Below are 17,289 nucleotides of genomic sequence, written 5' to 3' on the forward strand. Positions count from 1 at the left end.
AGTTTGCTCATAACTAAGTAAAACATCCTTGAAAAGAAATCTTGTAAGCTTTTACTTCAATTAGATTTTTAGAATTTATAGATCTCAAGATTAGATTTTTCAATAGTTTTGAGTGTTTATAAAAAATTAAAAAATCTCTTTTGAAAAAGTTTGTTTTTGTAGTTTTTGAGTGTTTGAGAAGAAAGGGAAATTTTTGTGAGCATAAATAGTTGTCTCGTTTTGAGTGTATTGGAAAAGACAAAAAGTTCTTCTTTTGATTTGGTTGTTAAGGAGAGATTTGTTTTTTCGAGCATTTGCATTCTCAACTCTTTCTTTAGCTAGAAATTAATTGAAGAAAAAGGATTATTTTTCATCTTAAGTGCATTTTTAGTGATTTTGAGTCGAGTCTTCACACCATAAAGTTTCATCTCCGCACCTTTTGACTTAAGAAAAAACCAATAAAAATAATGCTTAAAGTAAAATCTATATAGTAATCTTTTTATTTCTAGGGCTCTTTATCACCAACATAGCTTAGGCTAGTATCTTGGAGTAGGGAGTAATTAACTCTCCAAGATAGTAAAACAAACAAGTAGCTATACCTTGCAGTAGGAGATAAATTCCAATTGTTACATCTATGCTCTGGGAAGCTCCTCTTAAAGGAGTCAAGCACGAGATCATGTCCGAACCAGTGGGGCAATCAATCCTTCCTCATTGGGAACGATACAAGATATACACATATTAAAAACGGTAAACCTCAGATTAACCATTGTCAAGGAGCCTAGGGTCACTTGTAGGTAAACCTTGGATTATGTCAAGGAGCCTTCAAGGGGATTGAGCTCGCTACTTTTCCCTTGCATGTGTATCAGATGACAGACTGTTCCCCCAGGTATATTTGTTTCGGTTGGTAACCATAGTGACCATATTCTATAGGATTCTTTCCTAAGGTGACAGTGGAGGGAAGATCCCACTGTACCTGGAGCAGACATCAGCTAGACTCACTTGGATTTTCTGGGGGGTTCTCTTCACTCGAGACGGTTTAGTGGATAAACTTGTGCCAGTCTATTCATTAAACAGGTTTCCGGGGTAACTGTTCCAACCGCCATTTTTGTATTGAATTCTGCGACGTTGGATTTCATCACCAACTAGTGTTTTCGGTATGAAAAGTTACTGTTTTTGTGTGGTTTGAACTCCTAGATTCTTTAGGCATGTGATTCAAATTTGTTTGGTTCTTTAGAGACTTTAGGTGGTTTTCATTGAGATTTTTCTTTTTTTACATGTGAAGTAGTTAAAATATTTAATCGTGGTTGAATTACCGAGGAAGTCCCGTAGACTTCGGGGCTAGCCTCCTGAGTTTTCACCGAGCCAGCTTGAAGGGCTACGAGCCCTTGTAACTCCTAGTGACAGTAGATTTGGGTCACCTGGAGAAGGAGAGTCTTCTTTAGTTGTACATCCTGATTATCAAGTGCATGCACCAGAGTATAGTTTAGAACCTCTTTCTTTTTCCGAAGTTACTGGTAGTTTTTCTTCTACTAGTGAGTTAGCCGAGGAACCTGAAATATCTGAACCTGAAACTGAATCTGCTGCTACTCCAACATCGGGATTTTCCTCTCCACCTTCCAGTGGTCCTGGTTCACCTAGGGTAGAAAGAGTCATTACCCAAAATCTTCCTTCTGGACTTATATCTATTGAAGAACTTGTTACTTTAGAAGAAGGTATACCTATCCCTAAAAATCAACCAACTATAGAACTTAGGGAGCATGAATCGATATTTTACAGTCCACCTAGGAGGGACGCTTGGTATCTTTCGTTGATCAATTTTTTGGAAAACCCGAGACTATGTTTTTCACCACCTCACATTCCTTTTCACCCAACACCTAGGGGTTATTATCCTCCTTTGAATATGTCGAGATAGTCGTCCATGTTTTCTTAATCTCTAGAAACCTTTTTGTATGGCGATCCTTCTGTTCCCTCTGGGTATCAGTCACTTACTGGTACATTTTCGGGAGCATCTCCTCAACCTATTGAACAAGGGTTATTAACTGGTAATAACGGAACTAAGCCGTTGAGTGTAGAAGATATTCTTATGATTTGAGGTACCATTCCAAACCCACAACCTCAAGGTGGCCAGTTACCACCTAGGGGGCAGCCTCAAGGTCCTCAATTATTGCCTGGGGGGAAACCTCAAGGTACCCAATTACCGCCTGGGGGGAAACCTTAAGGACAATACATACCTACGGAACAATATATTCCTCAAGGTCAACCCCAGACTCAGTATGTACCTCAAGGTCAACCCCAGTATCAATATGTACCTCAAGTTCAACCCCAGTATCAGTACATGCCTCAAGGTTATCAACCTCAAGGTCAGTACCCAACCCAAGGTTTCCCACCACCTTCCGTTCAATCATTTGTCCAAGGAGATAGAAATGTACCTTTGAATTATCAACCCTACCCTCAACCCGGTTATGGTCCTCAATGTGCTCAACCTTCTATGGGTCCATACCCCGGAATGAACTTAGTGTCAGATCCATCTCAATCTCAATAGATCTTGCAACCGAACGTGTTGTTGTCATCTCAATCTGGACAACCCTTGGTTTCTGGTTCAACCCAACAACTTGTTCAGCCTACTATTCAAACTTCTGTACCTTCTGTAGTTTCTTAGCCTGGGCCTAGTTCGCCTCGAACTCCGCCTCAAATGACTGCTACAACTGCTGCAACATCTGTTCAATCTACCCCACCTAGTTTTGGAGTATCGACAACTCCGGTTTCTACTGTTCCTGCATCAATTCCTCAAGCATCTTTACCTCAGTCTAGACCCACAATCCAGACTTCGGTTCAAATGCCTATAGGACAACTTGGTCCAAGTACGGTTGTCACATGTAAACCTCAATTTACTTATCAACCATCATACGAGGGATAGTACCAATTCGGTCCTGCTGTCCAGAATCCAGTCTATCAATATCAACTGTACCTTGGATATACTTATCAACAACCTCAACAACCCCAGTATGGTCCGATTAATCCTATCTTTCTGAGAGGATATAATATCCCAAATGCAATTCCAATTCCTAGTTATCCTGGATATGCTCCTCCTGGGGCTGGTCTCATGACCCGGGGTTTCAGGGACCCTAATCGTCAGTTACCGTTCATTGCAAGTTTGGACTTGCCTGACTTGTTGCACCTTACAAACGATCCAATTAATTATCTTTCGTTTTGTCCGCCAATGCTGAATAAGTTTCCTAGTGATATTCCTAAGTTTGAAGGTAAATCAGGAGAGGATCCATCAAACCATGTGATGACTTATCACCTCTGGTGCGTCTAACTCCATTTCAGATGATTCAATTCGTTTACGGCTTTTTCAACGCACTCTAATTGGTGTTGCGGCCAAGTGGTACATTGAGTTACCACGAGCCACTTTTTATAACTTTAGTGAGTTAACTACTTCATTTTTAAGTAATTTTCAGTTGCCAGTCAGATATGACAATGGCACGGAATTATTAACTTCATTAAAACAGTCAACGTCCACTTACATTTCAGATCACATTCATGAATGGAGGCATCGATGGCGTTTAGTGAAATTTTTTATTCCGAATCAGATCTTACCAGAATGGTTTGTCAATTCTTTATTATCGAAAATCACTGAAGATGTAGCTAAGGCCAGAGTCATTACTGAAGAGCAAGTAATTGCTCAAGCTCAGTACCTTGACCTCGTTTATACACAGTCAGGTACGTTACATGAGAAAATCCTTGACCTTCCTAAACAAAATCAAATAATTTCAGCTCCTTCAGGGTCTCATGTTGCTGATGGTATGATTGGTATAGTTAATACCACAAGTAAGAAGAAATCTTCCAAGAATTATTCTCCTATCATAACTTTACCAGATTCCCCGACAGGAGATTCTTCCATGGAAATTTTTGCCGATATTCATGTTGTAGAGTCATCTATAGCCAAATCAAAATCTGGCGGTAAAAAGAAAGGGAAGAAGAAAAATAAAACAGATAAAAATTCGAAAGAGAAACCAGAAAAAACAGAATCTATTGATGAGAAATGCAAACCTCGTTATCCTTGTCTCATTTGTGACGAAGAGAATTTTACAAGAGACTGCACTCATCGTGCTGAGGTTGCGAAAATCGTCAAAGGTTCTCAAATGCCTGCTGTTTTGAAGGATCCTTTTCTTAGTCAAGATAGTAAGATGATAAGTTCTTCCTCAAATGCCTCAGAAGAACCCATAATGATGATGTCCCATGTTAGGATTGTGACATGATCACAAGATTATGGAAGTAAAAGTCCTGTTGGTGGTAAGGAAGTAGAATGTTCTAACTTGAACCCATCAACTTCAACTCCTGGTTCCGATCCGCTACAGATCGAGAAACCTAACCTAGACTTAATGATCAAACCGCCCGCCAAGGGTATACTTTGAAAGTCAGCTTTCAATCCACATGCAAAAGCTACTCAGAACTATAACATTGTTGAAGATGTGGCTATTTCACCTTCAGCAATGTCGACTTTCGAGGTACTGCAATCATGTCCAGCACAACGTAAATTTCTATTGTCGGCTATAGGAGCTGTTGATATTCAGGACTCGAACCTTATAATTTTCAATCTAGAAAATAGTACACCTCGCTTACCACATCAAATGGCTTTCCAGATTCCAGTGTTAGTCAAAAACAGACCTTGCTATAGGAATGTGGTTGATGAGGAAGCCTCAACGTGTATTATGTCGATCCAGTGTTGGAGATCGCTTAGTTCTCCTACACTTAATCAATCCCTGACGATTGTAAAGGCCTTTGATGGCTGTGGGTTCCGTACTTTTTCCATTCTACATGATTTACCTATAGGGGTTGAAGGAAAAATTGTTAATCTAGATGTGGAGGTGGTTGATGCCCCTCTAGATTACAACCTTCTCTTGGGTCGTAGTTGGTGTTACGCTATGATTGCTGTTGTTTCATCGGTCTTTTGGCTCATAAATTTTCCTCATAATGGAAAGATCGTAACTATAGACCAGCTAACTTACTTTTCATCTGACCCAACCTCTTCTAAAAGTATCCAGCATGTCTGGAAGACAACTATCCCTTATAAGGATGTTGGAGTAGGACTAGTTAAAGATTCTGGTTTACTAGGAACTTTTTCCTTTCCTCCTCCCAACGTATCGCCTTCTACTGCAACCATTCATATGATTTCATCAGACACTATTGTTTATGATGATCCTTGGATCGTACCTTCTGAATTTGAGATAGATTCATTTGGTGATGCTATGCCTTTGAGTCCATATGAAATTGTGTACCAGGCCGTACAGTAATTTTCCGACCCTTCTTCAACCGAAATTGACTTAATGAATGTGGTCCATGAAGAATCACTTTCAACATCAAACTCAGATTCAACAACTTTTTCCGAACTTGTTCACACTGATGAGAAAATTCGTGAAATCTTGTGTGTTGATGATTTACCATGGGAAGATCTTCATCATAGATCTTCGTTTTTACCTGAGATTGATCGCTTTGAAAATGATTTTTCATCTATTTTTACAACTGATTATGTCAAGGAACCTCAGAATCCAATGAAAAATCCTGATTCTGAGTTAAATTTGGGAAACATTTCTCGAACTATTCCTATTGACATTTCGGTTAAGCCTGGAATTGTTGAAAACATTCATATAGGTGCCTCTTGTACAAATGATGATCTAGAAATCGCTAGTACCTTGGGATCTGCATGCTCCAATGGTAGGTTTCTCGCCTTCGACAATAGGTTTCATCATGGACCTTCGATCAAAGGATTCCGTGACATGTTCGACATCAACACACCTATTCACATTTCATGGATTGTACTGAGTACTTTGAGAGACATTGACATTACTGGTGGTTTCTCTCACACTTGTTAACAGTTTACATCATTGACTGGTAATCAAGTGGTTTCTACCATGTTCGAATTCGACACATTCATTCACATGGATAGAATCATACTATTTCGGGAAGTAGAAATCAAGAAACTAGATCTAGTTTCCACCATCTAGGCTGCGAGGAATTTTGTATTCATTATACAATAGACTATTCATAAATAGATGGTTGCGTCCATATTGTGTCTACATGTGTCTATACTTGTGATGTATTGCAAGATCATTCCTATATCATAGCAGTCTAGTTAGTTTTCTAGTCAGTTTTGATCTGAGTATGGGAATGCCTACCTCATCGATGATATGATCTCATATATATATTTTGTATTGAATGTTTTTACAGGTTCCAACCAGGCTCTCCACAAGATGATCCTCGAAATGATAAAGTAATTCACTCTTCTTAGATGATAAATGAAATCCTCATCTACTACAGACTTCACACTTTACGGGGCAATCTGTTACACAAAATATTGTCACCATGAGTTTCTGCAGTCAATGTGAGTCTATCACCACTCATATTGTCCTCCTTTGCAAGTCTAAAACCTCAGCTCTTCATGTCAATCCTTAAAAGTGAGAGAAAGTCTTTGAAAATCAATAAAACTCTGGTTCCGCACTTTCTCTTACCATTACCTGCGGTCCCACACCCCTTGGTCATATTACTTGTGGACCTGCCCGCTATGTCTCTAAAGGAATGGGTGCGGACCCCTGTAAAAGTAAAAAAGGCGCAAGTTTATTCTTAAAAACTCACTTTGGGTTAATTCTGGATGTTTCTAGAAGTAATCTTGACGTGGTTGGTTTGCTCCTAGGTGGTTCATGCATCCCATAACTAAAGGAGCTAACCCCTTGATGAGAGGAGATTATCCCTTTGAAGGAGAGCTTTATCCCTTTAAAGGTGGACCTAGTAACTTCCCTCCATTGCACTATAAATTAAGGCATTGGGTTGGTTGCTCGGGAGGTTGAAAGCTGAACATTTTTGAGGGTAAATGTTGTTGGAATTGAGACTTCCTAGTTAAGCTTGAGAGGAGAGATTACATACGTTTTGGATTCATTGGGAAGAGAGTGAAACTTGTCAAAGTAGAGGAGATTCTTGCTGGACCCTGGGAGGAGCTTGTACAGCATCACGGCACCAAGGTTGTAAAGTTATTCTTTGATTAAATTTAATACAATCAGATTAATTTTTCTCAATAAATTGTATTATATGGTTTGTTTCATGAATTCCTTGATCATCATGATAAATATGCTTTATTATATTGACTTTTCAGGTGCTATTTAATGTGTGTGTTTGTTTATGTTGCAGATTCTTTAAAAAGGAGCTTGTTTGGATCAACAGAGCATGGCTTCCACAAACTAGCACTGGACCCGAGGTAGGCCTAAAACACCTCTTTGCCTTTATTTATAAATTACATATTTAGAAAAAAATACAATATGTTTGGTTTGCTTGTCGCTAGATACCATAGATACTAGGGAGGTCGGTCTTGTCTGCAAGAACGACTTATCCGGCCGACATGTTCTTGTCTCACATCTATTCTCCTTCACAGATGAGGAGCCTCATGGACTTAAATCTCACAACTTATCAAAAAATGAAATATGGCTCTCTTGCATACTTTCATTGATTTGTTTGGATTACTATTGATAATATCCCACAACATCTTGCAACTTATTTCCTTTTATGAATGATTAGCATCAATGGGTTTATGCAACAATTATCTAACAATACACTTCAAATAACAAAATTCTCAAGTGGATACATGTTTGTTTCCTTCACCATAATATGATATATTTATTTCTCTTCTTCCCCATTGACTATAACTATTGTATGCCAATGCTATAGTTCCATCCCTTATCACAAGAATATATTCTCATGTTGTTTTCCCTACAAAAATGACCCTCCAATTTGTTTTCCTAACTCAATTATGGAGCCTACGTGAACTAATGTTCCAAGTTATTTAGTTTTGTCATGTTGTTTGATTGACTATCCCAATGTCTTCTCTAAGTGTCTTTTTCTTATAAGTTACTTTTTTCTAAGTTTCGTCACCCTATCTTTAAAATAACTTGTGTTATGTTTTCCAAGGATAAGGCAGGGTGTAGTTTTTCTTAACTTAGTAACTAGTTTTGTTTAACATGCAAGACACTAATAAAAGTAAGAAAAGCACTTTTCCTTTCACAATTGTAGTTCAAAGAGGCATTGTTGGCAAAAAATTCGCCCCCCCTTGGGCAAAAGAGCACTCCAATATGATGAATCATTGTACCCTTGTTGAGTGTAGTCCTTTAGGATGAACAACTACACCCTAGTTCAGCACAATCCATCAAGTTTAGTGAGTGTGGCTCGAGTTGAGTGCGCTCCTTTGGCATGAAGAACTACACCCTCTTCAACTTCATGCATGCACTTTTTGTTTCATGTTGGCGCACTCCTAGAAAATAAGATCCCACTTCACTCAACTAACTCATTCATGCATCAAAAAGTGGTCATCACGCATGGAATGGATTTGCATGTAATCTCTTTATAATCAACCCAATTAATCATTCTTTCACATAATCATTCTACTCTTTATTGAGCACACTGCTTTGGATCAAGGAGCTCTTCACTGATTCTCTTTCGAGGTAAGTTTTCCATGTTGAATCTATTGATTTCTTTTTGTTTTTTTTGTCGGTGATATTTTTTCATTCTTGGTGTTTCACTTCTTTTCATTTTCTTTATTGGAATTTCAGTCTATTATTTTTAGTAAAAGTGTCAAATTGTTGTCGCAGGTTGAGAATCTTCACATTTTATAACTATTAATATTATGATCATGATTGCGATAGAATATATAAGAATTTACAAACCCCTCCTCTCAGCATTCAAATCATTTTGTCTTATTGTTGGACTTGTTATTGATCCATTCCAAGCTAGAGCACACTTATGGAATAAAGGGCCGGACTGTCTTAGAAAACTATGCCCACAAAATCAAGATTTCCTCTTGAGCGCTCTTTTGACTAAAATAATTGCACCATCCTTGAGCGCACAAGCATGCCCTGAATCGATGAATTCCTTCTCCTTCATGCTTTGGTTATATGCCATGCACCCTCCCTGTTCTTCTTAATTGTGCTTGAGCGTACAGGGAAGGCTTGAATCATGACCCCTTCAACACATCAACATGTGCCCTTGCACCCTCTTAACCTACTTGAGCACATGAGCACATCCTCAACTCATGAATAAAATCCATTTATGCTTCGACAATGTGCCCTGCACCCTTGATTCTCTCTCTCTCTCTTACTTGAGCGCATGAGTACACCTTGAAGCCTTGAGTGAACCTTGAACTTCCCTTCGTTCTCTGACATTGTGCCCTCCTTGTTTTGATGTAGTTTTATTACCTATACAAGTGACCATGTTCCATCTTCGATACGATTACATTCTTATCTAGTCCTTATGGCTTTCTGAACATGATTTTCAAAGTTATTGATTGTAATAGATAAAGGTTTTCTTTAAGCTAATATTTATTTCCATGTGCATGTTTCCTTGTTCAAGTGGTTTACCTACTAATATTATTGCTCTATCATCATAGTTTGGAGTGATGCCTCGCACTACTTTTCAAGTGGCCTCAAAAGAATCTTCAAAAGCAAGCACTGAAGAAGTAGTGGATATCAGACACTCATGCAGAAATAGTTCCATGAGAATTTGGTAGAAAAGCAAGTCTACATGAACATCAAGCAGTCTAGTATACATATGATTTCATGCATGTTCCTAGTCATTCCTTGTGTGGAGGTAATTGAACAGATTCTATCTCATATGGATGATTCAGATCTAGTGCTTCGTAGTGAAAGTGGGGGTAAGCTTTCTACCTACCATGGAGAGGACATGCATGTTTATTATAAGATGTTGAATCTCATAGAGTATTTCAATAATATATTATATACTAGATGGGCCAATCTCAACACAAGTGATATCATTAAGTCTTGGTGTTAAGAGCATGGAAAGTTGTGACACCGCCTAAGTGCATTTTACTTAACTAAGATTTTGAGATAAGTGTACCAATATCTTATTGTTATGTTTTGTAGGCTGCATGGGAAAAATAATGTAGAAGTATTTGAAGAGAATTAGATATTCATGATCAACTTGGTTATTACTCGTGGAAAAGCATTTAGCTGGCTAGATATTCTTTCTTTTGAGTTGTAGTGACACGTTGGGAAGGACAAAGAAGATCTATGGGAAAACAAAGAACCAAAGTTCTATATGTCAGCATATCTCTTAGATGGAGTCTATGCCTGATATGCAGTCCCAGGGATGTATTGGAATTGGACCCCACAAGACAAGTTTCCAGTCTACTTCCATTGTAAGTTATTATCAGAGTTGATTTTCAGAGGGGTTATGATAGATTGGAAAAGCATTGCTTTACAGTCATATTTCAGATGATTTATGAAATCGACCCTCCTTGCATGGATGACTAGGTGAAAGAGGCATTACATGATATCATAGATTGGTTCGGTGCACTAGAGGTTACACATATAGATGTGTCGGATGCCAAAGTCCACCTCATCTTATGCCACGATATGTGGCTAATAAGGTGGTCTTTCAGGAAGTTCCTTATCAGTTAAATAAATGGTTGTTAGGAGTTATACATATAAGGAAGAAGGCCCCTAGGCCCACTTTCCCTTTGAGGATTGGAATGTATGAGCTGAAGAACCACAAGGGAGTAGAAGTTGAAATGAAATATTTAGACCACTTGCACTTTGTAGTCAAGAACTTTTACAGGTATGATCCTAGGAAATTTGCAAGAAACATTGTGATAGAAATGGATTCACTCGGGGATATACATTGGTGACCACTATAGAAGATGAAAAGGTGAATAACTAGTACAATGCACTAAGAAAGAAACATGCAGGAAATGAAGTCTGTTGCCCCCAAGTTCAACCAACTCGGGAGGTACTGACTCAGGAGGCACCACAAGCAACAACAACTCAAGCTAGTAGCATAGCTCCCAAGACAAGGATCAAGCATGACACACTAATAGAACGTAGCATAAAATGGAAACCTAACCCACTGAATAAGAAAGTTATTGAAGATGAACATGAAATGAGGTAATTGGAAGCAAAGATGCAACAAGAAGAAGAGGAGAAGAGGAAGCAAGATGAATTTATTAGAAATAAACAAGAAGAAGAGGAGGAAAGAAGGAGAGTAGAAGAAGAACAATGAAGGCATTCACTAGAGGAGGAAGAAACACAAATGTTGGAAGAAGAACATATGAATTAAGAAATAGTAGAAGAATTGGAGGAATATGATTCCATCCAACCCATAGATGATGAAGTTCGTTCTTTGGTAGAACCTCCTCTTACAGGTGGCCATCTCACATTTGATGAGATGGGAATCACACATCCAATAGAGGACAAATTCATGGACGTATAAAATGTTACATTTGACGAGTTGAAGAAAATAATCATGCGATGAAGGTGACATTATTCCCAAATGATCCTTATAATGTAGTTTCACTATCCATAGAAAAGTGGATAACTAGAAATACTAGGAGGAATCCTTAGGTAATCATGGAAGCTAATGTTATTTTTGCTACAAAAACATATGATAATTTAGAGTATCTTTTGAATAAGAATGCACAATTGAGGAAAGATTTTGTTGTACTAAAGAAACAAGATGAACACCTAGATGTAGAAAGCTAGTGACTATCTTCCCTCAACTTCAACACAACATAATGGCAGTCATCCATACAGGAGGAATTGGGACCAATGGAGGATACCATGGCACAGTTGCATGATGAAATGCCACTTTTACGTGAGGTAGTAGTGACCCTAGTTGGTATACAAACGAAGGCACAGGAAGTCCTAAAGTTCCTAAAGGTTGAAAAGAGAGTTTCCGACCAAATCTAGGAAGCGGCTACCAAATATCCAGATGTTCCACAATAGTTGATTAGAAAGGATAGGATTTTTGTTGAAGAAAATAGTTTAGAGTTGATACAACCAAGTCAAAACTACATCTATCTCAAAAAATTGTCAGCTATCACTATAGCTTCTTATAATTGACTGCATAATGATTTGGATTCCTTAGCAAAGAAGCATGATATTCCTTCAACGAGATCACTTGGAGAGACCAAAGGTAGGGATATCATCCTACAAGAGTTGATGAAATACATTGAGAAAATAAAACAAACAAAAGAAAAAGAAGTCATGGAGATCACTAAGCACATTATTCTACAACCTACAATTGCACCAGCTAAAGCTCACATGAAACTGTCATGGTTATGGAATAATGTATAATATAGCTCCAAATACATATTTATAGAAGCATTGGAGGTGAATATGCAGTTTGCAGTAGATTTTCCAATAGAAATCAAAGCCATTTCGACATAATTCATAGCATGGAATATATACATTACTAATGAGCTCCAGGAAGAAGAAAATGACTTATCTATTTGATAAAATTTTGTCCTATTAGAAGTTTTTTCTCACATACCCATTGTCTTGTATGTATTTTGTCTTTTATAATAAGTTTAATGTAATGGAGTTCGAGAGACACATGTGCAATATGAAAAGGCACATGTGGATTGTAAAAGGTCCTGTATGGAATGTGAAAGCTTGTATGAAAGCCCATAGGTCATAGGAGTTGAAGAGTCCTGAGGAAAATCAAAATTAATTGTCATTTGTTATAAGTAGCTCCTCATAAATCAAGTAAATGGATTGAATTCTTAAAGTTTTACCTTGGCTTCTCTTGTATTACATAGGAGGTAAATCATACTTTGGCGAAGAAAGTTGTTCCTTCATGTTCCACTACCGAATCTACTATTTCACCTACGTAAGAGTGTACTTGGAACCTTTCATTAATAATTAGAAGATCTTCATGCCAACACTTCTTCATTCATGTATCATAAATATAGTAAGACTACTCTTGATGTATTTGCAGTATATGCTGGTGTATTACATACTAAGACTAATGAACTATTTCATTGCTTAGATATGAATATTGTTGAATGATTTATGTTATGTTTTTATGATTATTGTTTATCTTGTGAACTAATTTGCAGGCAAATCAACAAGTATTTCTCATATTCTCGCGGGTCTCTCTTAGGATAGTACTATTACTTCCCTCATTTCCCTTTACCAATTGTGAAACAATCTTGTACATTCTACATCTCTTGTCACACAAAGTTTACATACTGGCTACCCCAAAGAGGTGTTGTGACCTCTTGTGTATGTGTCGTAACCAAGGCATACCTATTAAACCTTTGCAATGGTGGGCATACCATAGAGTCAGATGGGACTCCTACACCAAATAGTGTGAAGTCTGATTGGGACCTCATATCGGGGAGATCCCTTGTATGTTGGCAGTATCCAACACCTTCAACACATATCTACTACAACTAAGGCTATGTTTACATAGTTACATGGTTAATAACATCACACTTTTTATGGCAATAATACGAATTGTTTGCTTTAATAGCCTATCAAAAATGCATGCAAATATAGATGGGAAATAAGACAAAAGAAAATAAGGATTAAGATACCCTAGAAGGGGAAAATATATTATCTTATACTGGTTCCCTATGTTACACTTAGAGTACAAATGGCCCCATATATAACTCTAGAAAACCATAACAGTTATGTTAGGCTCAATTATTATGCTTTAACCAAACATAAGAGTTTCTCCCTAGTATGATACAAATTTATATTTTCACCTTTTAGATTAATAATGATATCTAATTCCTTCAATATTTAAAAATATTTCAATAGGCACCTTACATAAAATATTTGAATATCGAGAATAACTAATAGACTCATATATACCTATATCTAGAGAGAGAAAGTGTGTGTGTGTGTGTGTATAGAGAGAGATGTTTCAAAGCTATATGGTTTTTTTTCCACAACACTAGCGAAACATATATTTAAAAACACTAAAAATTAATGTAAACATTAATGTGAGTTGACACATGGCATATGTCTGAAGGTGATTAATGTATACTAAGACCCACATGGTCTCTCATACCTTTATAGGGTAAGAGATTAGTGAAAATTCTTTGACATTCTATTTCCATGTTAGAAAATAAGTGAAAGGAGCTTTACTAGATCACCATAGTTTTTGCAACTTGAAAAACCAAGAAGGTTGGTAGTGTAACAAGTATTTTTAAAGATAAATTGAATTTCAATATAAGATGGAAAATGTAAGAGAAAGTTCTAGCCACCTTTGACCCTCTTAGTATCTCACTAGTGATAGAATCTTCCATTCGATGGAATTTTTGGAGTTGACCAATTCCCACATTCACTATGAAGCTCATGATACTTAGTTCTCTTCTAATGCTTTATTGTTCCACAAGTTCTCCTTAGATTTGGAAGTACTATAATATTTACTATTATCCATGTTCCAAAAGATTATATCTTCCTTTATTCCCTAATGGTTTAGGAAAGACGCAACATGCTTATGGCATTCTCACTTGAGCCGAATGTGGGGGCATAGGTTAGAGTTAGAAGCAATTTTAGGAAACATCTTAGTGTTCATGTTGTATAACTTCTTGTTATATATAAGATACCTAGTCATGGCTATGGTTGCAATGGAGGAAAGGTTAACTTGAATCCGAAGGATAGGGTAGGGAGTATTTCCTTTAATTTTGAGTTTGTAGGATATAAATTTCTTTTGAATCTATTCAATCTTTTCCATAAATCTTTAGATATATTACAACCCAAATGCCACATCCATATAAAAAAATATATGTGGCGAGTGTCTTAAAAATGATAAATTTTTATCGTATTTTGCAAGAAATATAAAATTACAATTATTTTCAAGCCTATAGTAAGCTTTCCAACCTCTTCCATTCATCCTTTTTCAATGGTATGATTCCAATTATTCTTGTCGATATGAAGGAACTTCCTTTGAAGGAGTTGTTGTCATAAACAAAAGTATGATAGGTGATAATTTTGGATTCAATTCTCATGACTTTAGTTTTGTTGGTATTAATAAAATCTTAGAGGATCGTTAATTGGTTGGCAAGATGAAGAGTTATGACCATACCAATGCCCGTGGGGCAAACACAATATGCATTTTCTGAACACTCTTATCTTAGAATTTATCCAACCACTCTTAACTTAGAATTTATGAAGGGTACATGCATCAAATATTTTCAGTTACAAACCTCTTTTAGAGTGCAAAACTTGATAAAAAATTTACATCTCTAGAGATTTAATTTCCAAAAATGTGATAAATCCAAGTAAAAATAGATCTAAATTGATAATTTAAATTTATATTTAATATAAATAAAAATTACATCTTTCATAATTAAAATTTAATATAAATATAACTTGTATTTTTTAAAGGTAACCTATTATTTTTATTTTTTTTGGTGGGTAATTTGAAACCATAAGGGTTAAAATTATTACAACACAGTAAAGAAAAGAGCCGAGCACTTTGGGACCATAGTATGGTATCGCTCACATGCTTTTAAGTATACATAATTATAATGGCTATTAGGATTGAGATTTAATTTAAATAGCCAATTTATTTCAATTCATGACTTTTTAAAATTAATTAATCGTAATATTTATGTTTTTATTTTTATTTTTAAGCGGTGGCTTTTTATATTATGTATATGATTTTATTTTTATAATTTTAGTAGTTTAGTTATTGAATGTGTATTTAATTCATTCTCGAATGAGATGATAGATTATTTTATAAAATCACGAATTTTATTATTGAAAGTGTGTTTAGGAATTTATTAAATATTTAAAACTTTGAAAAATTGAAATTATGAAATTTAATATTTAGAGAATGAAATTTAGAAATAAAAATGAGAATGAAATTTAAAATAAAATCAATGAGGAAATATATTGAAAAAGGAAAAACATATTATATATATATATATATATATAATTTGCTGATAAGATAAGATAGTTAATCAAGTTTATTTTTTAATTTTTTTGGTTTGGTTTTTGATTTTTTTGTTTGGTTTTTGAGATACATAAAAATATGTATTTAATTTAATTTCTATTATGATAATAAAAATTATGATTTTTTGAATATATATATTTATCTATATATAAAATTAAATTATTTTTATCATTCTATAGAAGACTTTTATCGTTTTCTATTTTAGTAAAGTTGAAACAAAAGATAAAAGAATGGAATAGTTATTTCTTTTCTAAGAAAGCCTATCATAATATAGTGGTGAAACCAACAATGAGGACAATTATCACTCTTAACCGAGGAAAACCACATCACCTATATTTGATGTCCATAATTGGATAGGCAGGAAGACAAGCTCTTAGCCACGCAAAAGCAGTTTTATGGAATAATTAGCTATTTGTCTTTCTCTCTCACACACACATATATATGACTTGGTCGAGAGGTGCTCTACAACCAACTTTTGGGATATCTTTCTCTCTCACACACATATATATGACTGGGTCAAGAGGTGCTCTACAACCAACTTTTGGGATATGTGTAGGGGTTAGATGTTACATGAGTACGAGTTAAATATGTCAATATTTTTAAAATGTTTGGTCATAAGTATATATTTTATGTAATGAAAATATTTTGACTTGGTCAAAAATACATAAAGATAAATAAAATTTAATAATAAAATAAAATAAAATTAAATATTAAAACTAATAATTAAAATTAAATTGAGATAAAATATTAAATTTAACTTAAGTTTTTGGTCTTCAGGTTTGATGGTTGTTTTGTCCATGGTTTGACCCATAAACGCTCTCCAACCAACTAGACAAAAGATGTCCAACTATGCAAAAGATGTTGTAATGTCCTGCGTTATAAACATTTTGACTACGTAAAAAGATTAATGTAATATAAAGTTATAAACATTTTGACTACGTAAAAAGATTAATGTAATATAAAGTAAACATTTTAACTTTGTCAAAATATAATTAAAATAAAAATTCTACTTTATTTATTTTTTATTATTTTTGGCTGAGTAGTTAAGGTAAACTTACCTTGATGAACTTACGGGTGGAATTTGAGCTCCACGTTTATGAGAACCCATGGTATTACCCATTATATTCATGTGGAACCAACAATATATTCAACAACTCTTACAAAATTTACGACTTAACAAACTTCCACTATATTTAGTCTTGGTACCTACCTCTACTCCCAATCACTCTAAATGTGCCTAGACAACTCTAACATAACACTTTTCATGTGAAACCAACAATATATTCAACAATTCTTACAAAATTTATGACTTAACAGAGCTCCACTATCTCTACTCTTGGTATCTACCTCTACTCCCCATCAACTTTAAATGTGCCTAGAGAACTCTAACATGACAGTGTTACGAAATTTATCATCTATGATCTTTGGAAAAGCTCCACAAATCCTATTTCGCTCAATTCCATACATTCTTAGAGAAGTTCAAGTATCAAAATCTCCAAAATATAATCCACTTTGGAAATTTGGTTCCCACAAATCCTACGGATCTAATATTGTACATGATTA

Source organism: Pinus tabuliformis, chromosome 6 (assembly GCF_031772625.1).
Source record: "Pinus tabuliformis cultivar Carrire ecotype Pingquan chromosome 6, CPIR1, whole genome shotgun sequence".
Lineage (NCBI taxonomy): Eukaryota > Viridiplantae > Streptophyta > Pinopsida > Pinales > Pinaceae > Pinus > Pinus tabuliformis.